The sequence below is a fragment of the Melozone crissalis genome, unplaced genomic scaffold (assembly GCF_028551555.1).
Source record: "Melozone crissalis strain CALT ecotype California unplaced genomic scaffold, PUWL_Pcris_2 ptg000005l_1, whole genome shotgun sequence".
In the NCBI taxonomy this organism is placed as follows: domain Eukaryota; kingdom Metazoa; phylum Chordata; class Aves; order Passeriformes; family Passerellidae; genus Melozone; species Melozone crissalis.
The window spans coordinates 52744118-52759988 of NW_026535783.1; the positions used below are offsets into that span (position 1 = coordinate 52744118).

The 15871-nt window shown below is 37.4% G+C and overlaps 1 protein-coding gene across 1 annotated transcript in view; it reads right to left on the reverse strand.

The window, feature by feature from the left end:
- Positions 1 to 15871, reverse strand: part of ARSB (arylsulfatase B) — a 61647-nt gene that overhangs the window by 31693 nt on the left and 14083 nt on the right. The window lies entirely within an intron of this gene.

Below are 15871 nucleotides of genomic sequence, written 5' to 3' on the forward strand. Positions count from 1 at the left end.
AAACAAATAAACAAAAAGAATTCTTGGTAAGAAAGAAACAGAACAATCCTCCCCACAACACCTTTTTATCCATTTGAAAAAATATTTTCACAATACAGCCGTGTCATGTGAGTATTTGCATACTGCTGTTAGGTGTCCATATAATGTCAAACATTCAGGGCCAAGCAACAAACATATGTTACACTTTAACACCTACAAATTACATCAATGAAAAGCTATTACTAGGCAGAAATTATCCTACACTAGAAGACAGGAATTTAGAAAGACTGTGCTAAGAATGACTTCTGACCATGATTCAAAACACCATTAGGTATCCAAAGCCTTCAGAACCAAAGACTTCAAAAATTAAGTTTCAACTAATTTAAGGATCACAAGAAGAGTTGCTATCAATGCCATCCTTAGTACTCAGAACACACTGGTTTCCAAAGCAGTACACTATGCTTAAAATAGAAACCCGTTATTCCAGTCCCAGGACAATACTCACACACCCAGTTTTAAAAGCAGGGGTTTTTCCATATTTTTAGGCAGCTACACATAAGGTTAGACAAAACAGGGCTTCCTTCTCCTCAGACAGAATGATAAAGCCCTAATAAAATTAATTTAAACTAACATAACTGAAGTGATTCAGAAATTGAGTTCTTGTTTGGTGAGAATAACATATAAGGTGGTTACAGAAAAAGCTGAATCCCCACGACTACAGAAATATCTACATGAATTCAAGATGGCTCACGGTATGCTCTCCTTTTTAACTCTCTCTGACCAAGCTTGCATGCTTAGGATAAAACCCAGATCCTTGAAGTTAACAGTAATGATTCTTTGAATTTACATCAGTACTGTTATACAATCGTTCTTGCCTAAACCTACTGTAATGTTCTCAGAAGTGTCATTGCTGGCAATTCTGTAAAGCATAATTTTCCTCTATTTTAATGAGGTTAAAATTACTTCAAATAGTATTTGCTGAACTGACATTCAGTACAATTTGACAGGTTTGTATTGTGTTTTCTAATTAAAAAACTTGAATTTCAGGGAAGAAACAAGAAGTCCAACCCCTTACAGAAGAACTTCACTGTAACCAGAACAAAATTATCTTGCTGGTTGACAAGAGTTCAATAAGCATTTGGACATACTCCTGGGCACATGGTGTGATCCTGCGGGATGGTTCTGTGCAGGGCCAGGAGTTGGACTCGATAGTGCCTGTGGGTCCCTTCCAAGCCCCTTTCAACTCAGTATATTCTGAAATTCTGTTTTTAATTAGGAATCAAGGTAAACCCCCACATCTTTCTACTGCACTTTTGTTTTACAAGGGAATAAACCACAGATATCTGTGAAAACTTTGAAAGGCAGAAGCCTAAGCTAAATGAAGCACTTGCCAAAAAAATTTATTTGAAAAGTGTTAAACATCCTGTGGCCCAACTAGTTTCCAGTTGGGTTGCCCATGTTCCTGCATTTTTGGATTAAAAAGAAATTAATGAAGACTGCTACCATTATTTCTTGCACAACAATGTTCAGCTCTGAGATCTGAGAATTTAAAGCAGTTGCTGGTTACAACAAAAATGTAAAAAAGAACTATGTCAGACCACGACAATCAGTTTCAACAATTCCTTCTTATCGTAATGTAAACAGGAATTCCTGTCAGAGATACTCATGGGACAGAGTTTTCAGTAGGTTTTAACCTTTGGTGGCCTTAGAATAAAAGACATTCGACTTTTAATACAGGCACACTGTAATAGAGCAGAGTTTGGACACACAGAGGAATCAGAACTTAAACATTTCACACACAAACTGCTCACTGTCTGTGTCTGTTCAATAGCAGTACAAGAGAATTTTTCTAATTCCTGATTATCAGCAACAAAGTACCAAGGAAATTATAGAAGTAGGTGGTATTTCTGAAGAATAGGGAGAGAGAAATTTGCACTTCTCGGGTTACAGTCAAATCTTTATGTTACTTACTTTTTCCTTGCTTTCTCTAAAAACATTCACATTCTGCCAGTTTCTCTACACAATAACTTCCCTGATAAAGGGAGTCTATCTAGCATACATTCTGAATAAAATTTGTATCTTTTATTAATAGTATATCAAGTTTAAAAGAAAAGGGAGAAAAATTGTTTTGATAGTTGATCTGATATGCAAATTAAAAAACAATGAACATATGAAACAAGGCTCATCCCCCTAATTTGGTTGCTCATTCTCACATTGCTAAAACATTACTTTTTCCTTCCTTAGGAATTTATGTTCAAGTGCTCCTTCCAGCATAATTTCTTGATTGAGTTATCAAGAAAGTGTTGAAGGAGGGAGAAGGATGGTTGATTATTAAGGTCTGCTTCCTCTCTAGGTAGGCAGAACGTAAATGATGTGTCACTAGCAGCTTGCATGTAAGCAACACCTTCAACACAGTCTGAAATGTTATCAAGGACTTCAAATACCTACATTTTGTTAAAGAGGAGTTGGTTACATAACAATGAAAGAGCCTAATGGGATCTGTATAAGCAAAATATTAAGCTAACTACTAAATAATAAAGGCAGAGGGAATAAACAAGAAGCCACTGGTTGCATGGAGTACAGACCTGACAGAAAGTCCACTCAGGACTGTAATTGCTGTTGCGATCTTGGTTTTACCTCCAGGAGTATGTCTGGACAGCAAGAGACAAGATGGGCACCAGCTCTGTGTGCGTGTGTTTGGGTACATTTCCTCTAAATCAAGAGCTGTGGATGTATATCTTGATGCTAAAAGCTTGCATGGGTTCAGAAAGTCAGTGAAGAAGTTAAAGTTGAAAAAATATATAGTTCCTATATGAAAACACATGACCTCAGTCACAGGAGTTTCTTCAGCCACAAATGCTGAAGATTTGCAAGTTTTCACAAAAGTTTCCTAGACATGTGCCACGAAGAATTGCCATAGTGAGAGGGTTCCTGGCTAGACAGATCCTTCATCTGTGGAAGCACAACCACTCTCATTTTCTCCCAAATAAGTTATTCCTTACTAACTCCTTATGCTATTTTACACATGTATCTCAAACATGGAACTAATTCCAAGTCCAAGTGGAAACTCACATTAGTTTAAAACACATACTTAAAAATCCACCTGTTTGTGAGACAAATGGAATCATTGCTCCTTCATGTTCTACACTGGCTTCATATCCAATTCTAAATCCATTTCAAAACAATATTTTCTGAACTATTTATCATACATTTTTGTAACCATTTCTCTCCATGACTTATCCTATCTTATGTCAGAAGACAGTCTCCAGAGCAAAGCTTTTGGAATTAAGTTACCTACACCTTGTCGACCCAACTTATAAGATTGCTTAGAATTAAAGTTTCAGCCTTGCTACTTCAGCTGAAAACACAAGCCTCCCCCAGGCATGATACTTCATTATTTCTTTGCTGGAGACAAGTATCAAATATGATTTTCATTAAAAATTCTGAAATAGTGTGGAAAATGTAGTGAATGTATGTTTTTTCTTATCTGTAGAATAATTTTTGCAATTACATCAACATAATTTAGACTACAGCAGTACCGACAACACACTAGGGGTATTAAAAATCATAAAACTAACCAGCTCTTGTCCCTGAAGAAATGATGAAAGGGGAGTGAATAAGGCTGTATCTAGAAATTAGGCCACCTGGCATAAGTATTATATAGCAAATTTATGCAGGTCTTTCTTTAACAGAAGAATCACACATTTTTAAGCTTTATTCCTTGCTTGGCTTGGCTTGCTTTGAGAGATGTTTAGCTACCATTGTTTCCCACAGCATTAATCACTCCTATTATGTATTATTTTAATTAAGGGGGTACCTAGATGCTTTATTTCCATTTTCATTGAATTTTATTTCCATTCTCACTGAATTTGCTTCTACAAGTTGAAATTTGTGGCAACAAATGAGAATATGAGGAAAAGCCACTCTCACTAATACAAGCATGGGCTGAAACAGAATTTTTACCATGCACCAGCACCACCAATGAAAAAATGCACAGTACACATATGCTGGGTAAATGACAAAATAAGAGAATAAAGGAGAACAATGGAAGCATCCTGGCTACTTTAAAAGGTAGTTTCCATCAAAGCTGAATCAACACCAGCTTCAATGGAACAAGCAGAAACAACAAAAATATGTCACAAAGTATCTCCATCCCAGAAAAATTAGGTGAAAATAGGACTTATTTTCGACACAGAAAAACAGAGAATATAACCTATTCTTAAAATGCAGGTGATTGCCTTTTAAACTAATGTGGTTCTCTTATTAAAAACAAAGAAGAAGAAGGGTTACTTTAAAAACTATACTTAATAAAAACCTTTCAACATAAGAAAATCAGATGCAAAGTAAAGCTTGTGTGTCTTGAATATAAATACAAGTTCAAAAATGAAGGCAAATGTTCCTTCTCACAAACATCTGCTTTTGTAATTAATATTCATTGTCATATACATGAGAAAGAGTTTAACTTGCTAAATCTGTAATTTCTAAACTGTAAGAGATGTTTTGCAGGAGTTTTTAAGGGAATCGATAAACAAAACTATACAGCGAGGCCCTTCTGTTTCTCCCAAATACTTCTCTGAAGAGTTGCCAGCTGCCAAACATTTTGAGTAGCAGTGTATTTATACAGTGATGTGGGATGTGTGTAACTAGCAAGCAGTTTAATGGATAAGATTTCTTTAAAGAAGAGATGGACAATAAAAACCATCAATTCTGAGAGCAATAATTAACAAAGCACACATTCAAGTCTTTGGATGGACTCACTTTCTCACAAAATTACCCTGAACTGAAGCTACAGTCTGCTTTGCACTCTAAAGATACCATTGGAAATAGATGCTCACAACTATGGGGAAAGCTTTATATGGGATTTGTACCTCACTAGACAGAAGAAAACCAAAAAAAGGTAAAAGTGTTGATTTAAGAACAAACTCTGACAAATGCCCTTCCCAGGATCATGAACATCTCTTGCCTGCATGCATTCATTGCCAAGAAAAATTCACAGTAGTTACTGAACTCAAGAGCAATATTAATAGCATTAATAGATTTGTTTAAGCACCAGAGATCACTTCTCTGAGAAATTCAGTTTGGACTTATCAATGGGCTTGAAAGTTATTTTTAGGAAAAGAAACAAAATGAAAACAAGTACTGTAATACCGTGTAAGGCCAGCTTTCTAATAAAATAAGCTTTATCTCCCCAAATTGTTCAGATTAAAAAAAAAAATCCATTCTTGCCTATTCAGTGGAATTAAAAACTTACTAAAAAAGCTATAAAGAGACTTTTATGTTTTATTTTTTGGGTAATGGGCAAACACAATAATAAGAGCTTCCAAAGACCACCTAAATACAGCATAGGCAATACCCTAGCTTCTCTACCATGTGGACATGTGGGCCAAGCGACTTCCTCCTGTGACTTCTACTGCCTGCACATGCTATCTCAGTAGCTTTTGATCACAATCCTGCATCACATTAATGGTTTAGAACAGACGTATTATTTTCTCTGCAAATAGGCCAGAAATTAGTCTTCATTTAAAGATATTCCTTGCTGGTTTTTTTGTCAAGTCCTAGATACAGCTTAAGTGTGTAGCTTAAAGGTGATAAATAGTACATTAGAATTTTTTGCCTTTTTTTTTTTCCCAAAAGAAACAATGTGTTGTCTTGTACAGATACCTATTTTTGAACAGACCAGGCCTTGTTTCAATTACACTACAGGAAAGAGAATTTTATTTTTCTTCCTAACAGAGCATATGTTTTTTGTCTCCCTTGTGACCACTCAGGTTGCTGCATTCTTCTCTGAACCACAACTGAGCTACACCCCACAGTCCCGTTGACATGCCTGGCAAATTGTTCTAGACAAGCTCTTCCGAGAGGGCTTCCTGGAATTTCTCCAAAGATTCATCCAGCACTGTATTTGGCTGTTATTAAGCAGTTTTCACTCCAGTACTTCTCTTCATTTTGCATTTTTTTTTGTTCAAATAATAAAGAGCTACCCATAAGTCCCCTTACAAGGGAAAAAAAAAATCACTCCTGCTCACTACTTGAGTCAGACAGTAGGAATACTTCACAAACATACTCATCATTTACATAACCTGTCTTTAACTTAAACTCATTCTGCACCGTCCATTCTGCAGAGACAATACAAGTGTGTTTAACCATGTGATACATATTATACAAGCTTGATTACAGTATTAGAACTTAATTTTAAGTATATGTCCTAATAATCTTAATTCTCAAGGTAAATTTAACAACGGTTTTTGGCATTTGTAGGACAAGGAGTATTACGGAAAATCTTTATGAAAATAATTTTAGAAAATACAAAAGTAATTATTTAATTCCTACCAGAACAATAACAATCTCAAGGAAAAAAATTCTTTTCCAGTCAACAATCCAATATGGTATTTCCAAACTGTTTTTCTCTGTATACCTCAGTGCACAACAAATTCTGCATAAATTTTAGCAGTAAGTTACAGAAGACCAAAAATGCTTGATATCACACACACACACACAAAATTAAACATGTTAAATGTTTTATGTTACTGAGGTTTGCAAATTTAAATGCTTCTTGGATACTTATATTCATTTTTTAAAATAGCTATCCAAAATTTTAATACATTTGTATGTATATAACTCCTATACCCACTGAGCAAGAAATAACCAATCAACATTTAGGATTTAACTGATTAGGAATCAGTCAAAAAAGAAAAAAAAGAAAAGGTGAGAGAAATCAGGTGCAATGAAGTGCTGTGTGCCAAGAAAATCTCTGACTGTGAAAATACTTTACTATCTTATTCAGAACACAGCCCAAATATATAATTTGAAATAATAAATCTGCAAGGGCAAAGAAATAAAAAACTTTAACTATCTAGAATTACATAAATACAATTAGGTATTGTGAATCAATTCAGTATTTTTTTATCATGTACTCATGATAACTTTAGTCAACGACTAGAGTCTTTAAAGATCTAGTATAACATTTCTGGTTCCTGGCTACCAACACCGAGGTCTCCTTTTTCCAGAAAATAATTACAAAACACTTGCCAAATAATCCTTATGTACCTAGAGTACTTCTCAAATCCAATATCGGTATGCCTCAGCTTTTTTTCTGTTTTCCACCTGTACTTTAGCTCCTAGTCTTTTTTTGAATTGATTCATTTCTCTAAAACTGCACTAGAAAACTCCCATGCTCTTTGATTTCTCCTCAAGGGCCCCTGCAGTAAGCTGATCTAGCACACATCTGTCTGATATGCAAACTGTGCCAAGCTCTGTTTGAAAGCCCTGTCTAAAGCCACACAATATTTTTGAAGTGAGTACAAACCAGAAGAAAAAAAACAACTCCAATTTATTTTATAATGCAGGGTACTTCAATATGTTATCAAAATAAAACACCTTCAAAATTACGTAAAAAAACCTTTCAAGCTTCTGCTACTCCTGAAACAAAAAGCTGCTACCATCCTAAAGCCATCAACTGTATGTAACCTAACATGAAATATGTGCATAAAAAGTTTGAAGGGGAAATGTTGTCAATAATGACTCCCATTCCAGTTTCTTGTTTCTGATTAATATATTAATGGTTTTGTGAAGATAAGAGTGAAACTAAGGTAGTTTCTCTTTGCTAAATAGAACAGAATCTCTCCTATATGCTCCGTCATTGCATTAAAAAAAAATAACTGTTGTAACTCAGAAGGATTTTCAGCTTCCAAGTGCATCCCCCAACCCTCCCTACCAAACAGAAGAGACATGTCCATATGGTAAACAGACAATAATAAGAGGACAGGATAAGGCTGACATATGACCAAAAGTAAGCTGGGAAGCACTGAATTTTACACATTAAATTTTCTAAGGGCAGAGACTGTCCAACAGCTGGCAGCACCTAGGTGTTTTCATTCAGTAAAAGCATTCACAAGTTTATTCTGCATACATTTGGGTTTCTTCCTCTACTTCTGGAAGCAGCATGACTCTCTTAAAACAAGTCTAGTGCTATTATCAAAATAATATTATGGATCTAATTAGAAGTCATATTTATAGCAGCTTTTGGAAGAAAAAAAGCAGGAAGTAGGGATGCTTTTACTGTGCTTACAGATACACTTTATAAGCAGCAACCAGTCAAAACCACACGTCAGAGGATGGAAAGATCTGACCTCAGACCTGCTACATTTGTACTTTAGGCTGCAAGTTGTAATGGAAGAAAAGAGGATGCTATCCCAACAGTGAAGACAGGAGTTGGTGGAAAACTAGTTTCATATTTATTGCTGATCAGAGCCATACACAAGAAAAGATATCACTGACTTCACATGAAGCAGAGGTAATGAGGTGCATACAGCCCACAAGGAGACTGACAACCATAGGGGAGCATCATTTCACTTTTCTAGAGTGTCATTTGAGGGAGAGAGAAGAAATTACTACTTTGACCATATAAGCTTTTTGCTTTCTTTTAAAAAGAAAAAAGAAAAACAAAAAAGAAAAACAACCCAAAACCCCACTTCCAGGGATAGGAAGCTGCCAAACTTAGAATTAAAATGCAAACAGCAGAGACCTAATCTAATATACAGGCATTAAAGCCCCAGGGTTCTTCCCAGAACCCATATTTTCCATCCTAATATCCTGTACCCCCTTTTTCTTGGAGTTTATTTGAGAGGAAGCTGCTCTGATTGCTTTCTGTCACTCCTCTGGCACACAATAAACAGAGCAATCTGGAGTTAATTTAAGCCGTTTAGCACATCAGGATACAGCTGGGAAAGGTTTTGAGAGAAAGGCTGGGGAGAAAGAACAGGGCTGCACACAGTCCAGCCCAGCCTGTACACAGGAAGGTGGTGCAGATGGGCACCTTCCAACACAATCACCTGCAGACAGGGAAAACTGCCCCATGATGAAACTCTCCAGTCAGCGCAGGAACAGCAGAAACCTTGGTGCAAGGAATTTAGAAATCCATTCCTAAAAGCAGGAGCGGCAGGGCCACTCCTTCACGTAAGGAGTATTACAGCTGATCCTTGGCCATCCAGTAGTAACCCAATCCCCCCTCTGTGTCTACCACTTTAATATTTCACCCTCTATAAGCCAGATGTCCTTTTTTCTTCTTAAGTTTAGACACATGCATTGGTTTTACACTGTGCAAAGGATGACTTGATTCCGGCCATTGGACAGATTTACATCTGTTTTTTACATCACTTTTGTTTGAGTTCTTAATCTCTCGGGGCCCTTGCTATATCCAGAATATATTGACTGAGTTCATTACCAGAACGAAACACATACCTGCTGGCAAAATAATATAAAAACAAAACAAAAGTCTTTATTTATTACTTACCACAGGGGACATTTTTAAAAAGTGCAGCATACACCTTAGGAAGAAGTATGCGTCCATATACTAATTCTCACACCGAGCACATAAACCACAAAAACTGAAACTCTTTACTCCAAAGAGTGAAGAAAATAACATTCTTTATAATACTAGTCTTACAGAGGGGATGAGAAAGGCGAATCATTTTGTGATCAGTTGTAACAGTTTTGCTTGCTGTAGGCTGTGTCATTCTCTGAGAGATTTTGATCATGAAAATAAATAGGTAATTTTGTTGAACAATGTGGAAATGCAACCATTTTCTCATCTTGTATAGGCACGTCCAGCATTGTCTAAGGCTCTCCCAACAGCCACCTCAGCTTTTGTTAAATGCAACCAAGTTTGCAAGCGAGGAAAAAGGTTATTTTATAAGTTAATATGGTGATGGAGAAACACAAGTAATGGAGAGTAATGGAAGTTTACATAAATAATATCTGTTCCCTCTAATGACCGAAGCAGGGTTTTTAACCAGTTTCCATATATCCGTTCTTCAGCAATGGATTATGTTTTCCAGGCAGGGAATTGGCAAGTAAGCTATTTGCTGAATAAGCGATTCAGAATATGTTTTGCTTGTTATTCCTTTCTTTAACAACTTTGCTTGGTTACAAGAAACAATGGCTGAATAATATACCGCTGAATCTAAAAAAAGGATGTTAAGCTGGACAAAACTGAGCCTATATTCTCCAAAAAACAGATTGCATTTACAGCTGTGCCTTATACTCTCCTCTCTTTCATTCTGTCACATCAATGCTACATTCAAGAGAGTGACAAGAAGGAACACTTAAATTCAAAATTTTTAACTTATTAATGATTATTTTATTCCAACTTTGTTATTTTTTCCCCCAGCTACATGCCAAAACATGCCCTCTTTAATTACTCCCATGTTTGAATCTCTGCAATCTGCCTGCACCACGCTAGTTCAGTAAGGTCACCAGCAATTTCCTCTTGGCAAGATCCAACCTTTCTCCAATATCATCATCCTTGAACTTTCTGCCACTTTAGATCATATTTCCTGAATCCTGAAGTTGTGAAATCTCTCCTCTTGGCAACATCTAGCTGTACAGACCACATTCAGTCCTCAAATATACACTATAACTCTCAGACATTTTTAAGGGGACCTGTTCATATGCACAACAGAAATCACTGTGGACTTCAACAGAATAGTCAAATTGCATATTTTGCTCTTTGTGGGCATTATAGTTTTAATGGTTTTGTGCGTAATGATCATCCCCTAGAAACATTTGCCCTGGAAACTCTATCCTTTACAGGGTAATTTTTTTCTATTTCCATTCCAAAAGTGGGAAATAAGCAGAAAAATCCAAAATGCACTAACAGATTCCTCTGCTCAAAGACAGGATTTCATTATACACAGAGCTTTAGGCATGAATGGTCAAATGATTCACAGTACACCCATACTTCTGAAATAGGCAAGTCCTATCATTTTCAGAAGACATCTTGTCTTCTTTTCTCTGTGAATTTCTTATCTAATATAATGATATTAAAGCTACAAAGCACATGTGCTTTGTGATTTAACCTATGCTTGCCAAATGAATTTCTCCACTATTTCTTGACATTTCTGATGCCACCAGCAGTCAGAATTTATAACCTCATTTATATCACTAATCAAACCACCCACATGATCCTTCCTCAGCCTGCTTAGTCCGACCTGCATTAAGAAGTATTAAGTCATAGGGTAGGTCACTGCAAAGGAGGAGTGGCTAGAGGTGATGGTGGCATCTCAAGTGGTGAGCTCCCCTAATCTCCACATTTACAGCTGCAGTTTTATCTTCCTTGAAAAGGACTTCTGCCCTCATGAGTAACCACTACCTGACTCATATATTAGTGAGTCCAGAAGTCATATATTCCCTCTACTCCCACTTTAGCAAGGAAATTTTACTAAATCCTATTTCAGATTCTCTCGGGATTTCAGAATACTTGACCCATTAAATTAGGCAAGGTCTTCAGGTCCATGTTTTCCCAAAGCCTATCTCCTCATTTGCCTTAGGCTGCAGTAAGGCTCTGACTGAACTAATTTAAAGAACAGAGGTAATTAAAACCTCTCAGATCACACAAGGGGTAAACAATCTCTGAAAAAGGCTGATATGATTGTAAGTATGCTTACTCTTCACACAGTTATGTCAAAATTATCTAGATTAATAAATTGAAACCACTGTAGCTATTTAAAATTCAAAGTACCCAAGGTCACTTGGAGATAATCACAGGAAGCCACATGCAGGCCCTGAGCAGCTGAGAGACCTCAGGGGCAACGGACTGTGAAAGGAGGCACCTGTGGGCAGAAAAAGCGCCTAACCTTAACCTTAGCCCCATACATCAGCATCACTGTCTACACAGCTATTCCGCTGCCTGAGACATGCACTTTTCCTTTTAATTTTGGGGTTTTTTTTTTTTGTTTTGTTTTGTTGTTGTTGGGTTTTTGTTTGGTTGGTCATTGTTGTTGGGGTTTTTTGCCTTTGTATTCTTTCTAGTACCTTTGACTTTCTAATGAACTGTAACAGATGTGAGCAATAGTTTCTCTCTCCTAGTCAAAAATTTCTAAGTATTAAATTTTTTTTAAACAAAGGCTTTGCTTTTTTAATCATGTGAAATCACTGGAACACAGTTTGATGGCAGCAGAATGTGTGATACATTCAAGAAGGCAGATATTAATTAATATCCTCTGCAGTCAGAACTGCAATTATTTACAACATTACAGAGAAAAGTAATGGAATGCACCTTTTGTTTTTTAACCCCCATGAGTAACAGAAGAATAGTGTTGAAAAAATTTGGACTTCCCCAAGAAAACATGCAGAGGATATCTTTCTTTATATCCACTTGTTACAAATGCTAATTTGATTGTAAAATGTGTTACAATGCTTCTGTGCAAATAGAAAGTAGACTTAAAGCAGACTTAGAGATTCAACTATTAAAACTCTCACTAGGTTCTGCATACCAAATGTCAACATATGCTACCTCACTGTTGATTTGATAAAGTATACTCTTCCAGGTCATCAGAAGCAGTACAATGCTTCAATACATCCAGTCCTCTGCAGTGACCAGTAACAATCTTCTGCATAGCCTAAACATGGAGATCATCTACAATACAAGAAGTCAGTAACGAAAAATCTGCACTACATTTGCTGCGTTATTTGGTTTTATGTGTTTTAGGTTAAAGCCATTTACTTTAAAATACACGTGAAATTACCACTGCAGACTTCTGTTCTTCCCAACTGGTTCAAGCTACTCTGGAATCTTAACACAGAATTCAAGGTCAGCTCACTTCAATGTACACAAAGCTCTGGCTGTATTTTAACTTGAGAAAACACAATTGGAGGTCAAATGTAAGAGCAAGCACAGGCAGCATTCCACATGGCAGCAGTGCTCAAAGTGCAGATAAAAGAGGGGGTGTTTCTTCCTGCTTAAAGAGAAATGTAAAGATAGATGCTGTATTGTAAGAGACAGATACTCCAGTCATAGGAGGCATGTCTAGAAACAGATTTCAAATGGGCATAAAGAGGTTTAAAGAAAGCAGAGGAATGATTAAGACCAAGCTGTAAGAACTGAAAAAAAAAACAAACAAGGAACCTTCCAAAAGGAGAGGAAATCAGCTTATTAGTTTCAGTGTTAGAATGAAGAGAGGAAAAAAACCTGCAGTGGACACTGCAGTAAGAGCTCTCCAAGCCATTTCCACATCAGACATTTACATCATCTGATACACTTACCTGTGCCAAATCTTAGCATCCACTGCCTAATAACTAACATATTCATGGATTTCAGTGTTTCTTCTGGTATTTCTGACTCAACAATCTGTAAAACGTATGGCTTCCTTTGCATTCAGCACATCTATATTCTGACCATCTAAATAAATTCTGCTGGTTTTACTCTCCCATTAATTAAGGCAGAGAGTGAAAATCTTACTCTTTTAAAGGACACTAAACTAATATTGCCCACCAATATTGATCCATTATTCTATTCTAACAAGAAATAATGGAAAGTTAAAGAAAGAACAGTTGTGCAGAGCTTTTATTTGGAAGTTCTTACGTTATTCTGTAGAGTTTAGCCCAGCAGCATACTTTAGTTCTGGAATATTCATAAATATATGAAACAGATGTACTAACCAACCCATAGTTTATATGGACACATATGAAAAAAAAAGCAGGGAAGGAAAACAGATCCAAAACATCTCAGCAGGGATTCAAATAACCTTTTTCAGATACTTCTCATTTGACTAAGGTCGTCTTACAACACCTGCAATTTCTCCCAAATTCTTAACCCAGACCAGACAACATTGCATTCTTCTTTCCCAAGTGAATCAATGATTGATTTTTCCTGTGTTTCTATAGGGCTGTCACTGATTGACAAAGTAAGTCCATAGGAGAAGAAATATTTCTAAATAAATACTAAAGCTTTGTGTCAGATGGTTCTGGGTTGTTTCAATGAGTATTTATCAGTTACAAAGGAAACCTAAAAATGTATGTATATAAAAAAATCAAACTTTGCTTTAGTACTATTAAGCAATTATTAAAAAAATACTGAATTAAAAAATTGTAAAAAACTAAGAAATTACATTTTGATAATTTTTGAACTGCCTTATATAATATAATGTATTGACAGAGTTCTCAGTCCTAAGAGATATGAGCCAGGTAAAGAGTGAAGACAGAATCCTCACTTTTAGGGAAGCAAACTTTCAGCTCTTCAAGAAGCTCGTCAATAGGACCCCCGCTGAGAAAATGCCCTTGTGGACAAGGGAGCAGAACAGAGCTGACAGAACTTTAAGGACATAAAGGGCAAAAGCTCCTGAACCCCAGGCATAAGAAATCAGAAGAAGGCAATGACAGAGTCAATCTACTGGTAAAACTAAGGGGCAAGAAGAAAACGTACGGGTAGTGCATTTCACAATGTGGAAGTGCAAACAGGTATTCTGGGAAGAGTATAGGGATGCAGACCAAGGCAGGTATCAAGGTATGGCTGGAGCTGAGCATCCCTTGGTAAAGGACACAAAAAGTAACAAGGGCTTTACAGCCAGGATAGAAAGGTCAGGGTAATGGAGTTCTCCCACAACGGAGGTGACTGACAAACTGGTAAGAAAGAATGAGGAAAAAGCTGAGGTATTCAACAACTTTTTGCCTCAGTCTTCTTCTTCTGACAGTCTCTTTTCTCACACCTCTTGAGTGGATGGACCACAAGAAAGAGAGCAACTGTAAGAGAAGATCAGGTTCATGACCACCTGAGGAATTTACATAAACTTTCAGGACCTGACAAAATGCATCCTGGAGTCCTGAAACTGATAGTGTTGCCAATTTGCTCTCCATGATACTTAAAAAGTCATGGCAGTCAGGGCAAGTCCCAGGCGACTGGAAAAGTGAAACATGGTACCCATCTTTAAGAAAGGTAGGAAGGATGACCCTGAGAACTACTGACCTGCCAGCCTCACCTCTGTGCCTGGAAGGATGATGGAACAGATCCTGCTAGAGTCTGTGCTAAGGCACATAGAGGACAGGCCTCCACGGGACAGCTCGCATGGCTGCAGGAAGGGCAAGTCCCATCTCATCAGCCCAAAGGCCTTCTAAAATAAAGTGACTGCATGTGGACAAGGGAAAGGTTACGGATGTTCTCTATCTAGACTTCTGTAAAGCCTTTGACACAGTCCCCCAAAACATCCTTCTCTCCAAACTAGAGGGATGGATTTCACAGGTGGGCCGCTCACAGCACAGTGAATTTGCTGCATGGTCACATTCAGAGAACCAGTCAATCCCTCAAAATCTGGATATAGATCAGTGATCAGTGGTGTCCCTTGGGGTATGTATGGGGACTAGCACTGATTAATATCTTCACCAATGACACAGTGGGACCAAGTGCACCCTTGGCAAATTTGCAGACAACACTCAAATGAGTGGTGCAGCTGACATGCCTGAGGGACAGGATCTCATCCAGAAGGACCTGAACAAGCTCTGGGAGACAGCCCACAGGAATCTCACCAGGTTCAATGAGACCAAGTGCAGGGTACTGCCTGTGGGTCAGAGCAGGCCTGGTCAGGCTGGGCATGAACAGATCCCAGCAGCCCTGCCCAGAAGGAATTGGGGGTGCTGGTGGCTGAGAGGCTGGACATGCCCCAGCCATGGGCACTGCCAGCCCAGAGAGCCACACGTGTCCTGGGCTGCATCCAGAGCAGTAATTGTTTCCTACATTTTATGTATCTCATGCTCCTTTGAAAGGCTGGGGCTTTAGGAGCAATCCTGTTCTTAAACTTAATCAGAACCACATGGAGGTCAGTGTGATGGCCCATCCAACTGAAGCAGAACTGGAAAGCATATTAAAAGTTAACTAAGAAATTACTTCATATGTAACCTACAGAGTTTAAAAAGCCATTTTAATGTTAGAGTCTTGGTATTGTTGAAAACAACACATGTCAATTAAATGATTCACACTACCTTCAATATTTCTACAAATCAGATTTCTGAAGTTTGCAACTACAAATAAACAAAAGGTGTAACATGCAAACAACCTCAGACAAGTGAAAAAAAATAGAAAGTAAGACAAACCCCCTATTTCTATACCTTTCCTCCTGTTGCC